Here is a 4,283-nt window from a genome sequence, read left to right as displayed (position 1 = left end):
CCCATTGACCCTCCCCCGGGCTCCCCCACCTCCCAGCACATGCCTTCACCCCACCCCACCAGTGTCTTGTCCATTGGTTATGCTTATATGTATGCATACAAATCTTTCGGTTGATCTCTTTCCTCCTCCCATCCCCTAACACTCCCCAGCCTTCACGCTGTAGTTTGACAGTGTGTTCAATGCCTCTCTGCCCCTGTATCTATCTTTTTGTTCATCGGGTTATGATATTCTTTATTATCCATAAATGAGTGAGATCATGTGGTGTTTTTCTTTCACTTCCTGGCTTATTTCACTTAGCATAATGCTCTGCAGTTCCATCCATGCTGCTGCAAATGGTAAGAATTCCTTCTTTTTTATAGCAGCATAGTATTCCATTGTGTAGATGTACCATAGTTTTCTAATCCACTCATCTGTTGATGGGCATTTAGGCTATTTCCAAATCTTGGCTATTGTAAATTGAGCTGCTATGAACATAGGGGTGCATATATCCTTTCTGATTGGTGTTTCTGTATTCTTGGGATATAGTCCTAGAAGTGGTATTACTGGGTCAAATGGCAGTTCCATTTTTAAATTTTTGAGGAAACGCCATACTGTTTTCCACAATGGCTGCACCAGTCTGCATTCCCACCAGCAATGAAGGAGGGTTCCTTTTTCTCCACATCCTCTCCAGCACTTGTCATTTGTTGATTTGTTGATGATAGCCATTCTGACAGGTGTGATGTGGTACCTCATTGTTGTTTTGATTTGCATCTCTGAGATGATTAGTGACTTTGAACATGTTTTCATGTGTCTCTTGGCTTTCTGAGTGCCCTTTTTCGAAAAAAGTCTATTTAGGTCCTTTGCTCATTTTTTGATTGGATTGTTTATTTTCCTTTTGTTGAGTTGTATGAGTTTCCTGTAAATGTTGGATATTAAACTCTTATCGGAGATAACATTGGCAAATATGTTCTCCCATGCAGTGGGCTTTCTTGTTTTGTTGATGGTTTCTTTTGCTGTGCAGAAGCTTTTTATTTTGATGTAATCCCATTTGTTTTTTTCCTCCTTAGTCTCCATTGCCCTAGGATCTGTGTCTGTAAAGATATTGCTACGACATATGACTGCAATTTTGCTGCCTATTGAGTCTTGTAGGGTTTTTATGGTTTCCCATCTTACATTCAAGTCCTTTAGGCATTTTGAGTTTGTTTTTGTGTATGGTATAAGTTGGTGATCCAGTTTCATTTTTTTGCATGTATCTGACCAAATTTCCCAGCACCATTTATTAAAGAGGCTGTTTTGACTCCATTGTATGCTCTTGCCTCCTTTGTCAAATATTAATTGAGTATAATGGCTTGGGTCAATTTCTGGGTCCTCTATTCTGTTCTATTGGTCTATATTTCTGTTCTTGTGTCAATACCAGGCAGTTTTGAGAACTGTGGCTTGGTAATATAGTTTGATGTCTGGTATTGTGATCCCTCCAACTTTGCTCTTCTTTCTCAGGATATCTGTGGCTATCCCGGGTCTTTTTTTATTCCAGATGAATTTTTGGAGAGTTTGTTCTAGATCTTTGGTATTTTAATAGGTATTGCATTGAATCTATAGATTGTTTTAGGTAATATGGACATTTTAATGATGTTGATTCTACCAATCCATGAACATGGTAAGTTCTTCCATTACTTTATGTCTTCCTCTATCGCTTTTTTCAATGTCCTGTAATTTTCTGAGTACAGGTCTTTTACGTCCTTGGTTAAGTTTATTCCTAGTTATCTTAATTATTTTGGTGCAATGGTAAATGGGATTGTTTTTTTCATTTCTCTTTATGTGAGTTCATTATTGGTGTATAAAAAGGCCATAGATTTCTGGGTGTTAATTTTGTATCCTGCTACATTGCCAAATTTATTTATTAGGTCTAGTGGTTTTTTGATGGAGGCTTTGGGGTTTTCTATGTATATCATGTCATCTGCAAATAAGGACAGTTTTACTTCTTCATTTCCAATTTGAATGCCTTTTATTTCTTCTTCTTGTCTGATTGCAATGGCTAATACTTCCAGTACTATGTCGAACAGGAGTGGTGAGAGTGGGCATCCCTGTCATGTTCCTGTTCTTAGGGGAAATGGTTTTAGTTTTTGCCCATTGAGTATGATGTTGGCTGTAGGTTTGTCATATAGGGCTTTTATTATGTTGAGGTATGATCCCTCTATTCCCACTTCACTGAGAGTTTTTATCAAGAAAGGGTGTTGGATCTTGTCAAATGCTTTTTCTGCATCAATTAATATGATTATGTGATTTTTGTCTCTCAGTTTGTTTATGTGATGTATCACATTTATTGATTTGCGGATATTGTACCACCCTTGCATCCCTGGAATAAATCCCACTTGGTCATGGTATATGATCTTTCTAATGTATTGCTGGATCCGATTTGCTAGGATTTTGTTGAGGATTTTAGCATCTATGTTCATCAAGGATATTGGCCTGTAGTTCTTTTTTTGTGATGTCTTTATCTGGTTTTGGGATTAGGCTTCATAGAAAGAGCTTGGAAGTGTGCCTTCCTCTTGAATATTTTGGAATAGTCTGAGGAGGATAGGTTTTAGTTCTTCTTTGAATGCTTGGTAGAACTCCCCTGTAAAGCTGTCCAGACCATGGCTTTTGTTTGCTGGAAGATTTTTGATAACTGCTTCAATTTCTTCAGTAGTTATCGACCTATTCAGGTTTTTTGACTCTTCTTGGTTGAGTTTTGGGAGCTTGTATTTTTCTAAGAATATGTCCATTTTATCTAGGTTGTCCATTTTGTTGGAATAGAGTTGTTCATAGTATTTTTTCATAATCATTTGTATTTCTGTGGGATGGGTTGTTATTTCACCTCTTTCATTTCTGATTTTGTTTATTTGGGTCCTCTCTCTTTGCTTCTTGGTGAGCCTGGCTGGAGGTTCATCAATCTTGTTTATCCTTTCAAAGAACCAGCTCTTGGTTTTGTTGATCTTTTGTATTGTTTTTTTGGTCTCTATGTCATTTATCTCCTTTATTACTCTGATTTTTATTATTTCCTTCTTTCTGCTTATGCTGGGCTTTTCTTGTTGCTCTCTGTCTAACTTTTTGAGTTGTAGGGTTAGATAATTTATTACCATTGTTTCTTGTTTTTTGAGGCAGGCCTGTAGAGCTATGAACTTCCCTCTCAAGACTGCTTTCACTGTGTCCCATAGATTTTGAATTGTTGTGTTTTCATTGTCATTTGTTGCCATGATGCTTTTTATTTCTTCTTTGATCTCCCTGGTAACTCAGTCATTGTTTAATAGCTTGCTATTTAGCTTCCAGGTGTTTGATTTTTTTATTGTTTTTATTGTAGTTGATTTCTAATTTTATGCCATTGTGATTTGAGATGGTGCTTGATATGATTTCCATCTTCTTGAGTATGAAGAGACTTTGCCTGTGACCCAATATATGGTCTATCTTTGAAAATGACCCATGTGCACTTGAAAAGAATGTATATTCTGTGGCTTTTGGGTGAAATGTTCTGAAGATGTCAATTAATTCCATCTGATCTAGTGCAATATTTAGGATTGATGTTTCTTTGCTGATTTTTTGTTTAGAGGATTTGTCCAATGGTGATAGTGGGATATTAACCTCCCCTATTATGTCTGTATTGCTGTCAATATCTCCCTTGATATCCTCCAGAAGTTTTTTTTATGTATTTGGGTGTTCCTGTATTGGGTGCATATATGTTTACCAGAGTTATATTTTCTTGTTGGATTGCTCCCTTTAGTATTATGAAGTGGCCTTCTTTATCTCTTGTTATGTCCTTCACTTTGAGATCTAATTTGTCAGCTTTTTTTTCATTTCCATTCACCTGAAAAACCTTTTTCCATCTCTTCACCGTCAGTCTGTGTGAGTCCTTTTTTCTGAGGTGGATTTGCTGTAGACAGCAGGGTCATGTTTTCTTATCCACTCAGCTACCCTATGTCTTTTGATTGGAGCACTCGTAAGTCAAGGCCCCACTGTATTGCTACCCCAGCTTTTTTTTTTTTCATTTCCATTCACCTGAAAAACCTGTTTCCATCTCTTCACCATCAGTCTGTGTGAGTCCTTTTTTCTGAGGTAGATTTCCTGTAGACAGCAGGGTCATGTTTTCTTATCCATTTAGCTACCCTATGTCTTTTGATTGGAGCATTTAATCCATTAACATTTAAAGTTATTATTATTTTTAAAATTTTTTTATTGATTAAGTTATTACATATGTGTCCTTGTCCCCACATTACCCCCCATATCCCCCACTCATGCCCTCACCCCCCTGTTGCTTGTGTCCATTGGTT

This window comes from Myotis lucifugus, unplaced genomic scaffold, assembly GCF_000147115.1.
Source record: "Myotis lucifugus unplaced genomic scaffold, Myoluc2.0 scaffold_24, whole genome shotgun sequence".
Taxonomy (NCBI): domain Eukaryota; kingdom Metazoa; phylum Chordata; class Mammalia; order Chiroptera; family Vespertilionidae; genus Myotis; species Myotis lucifugus.
The sequence above is the reverse complement of the archived record's forward strand: the minus strand, read 5'-3'. Positions refer to the sequence as shown.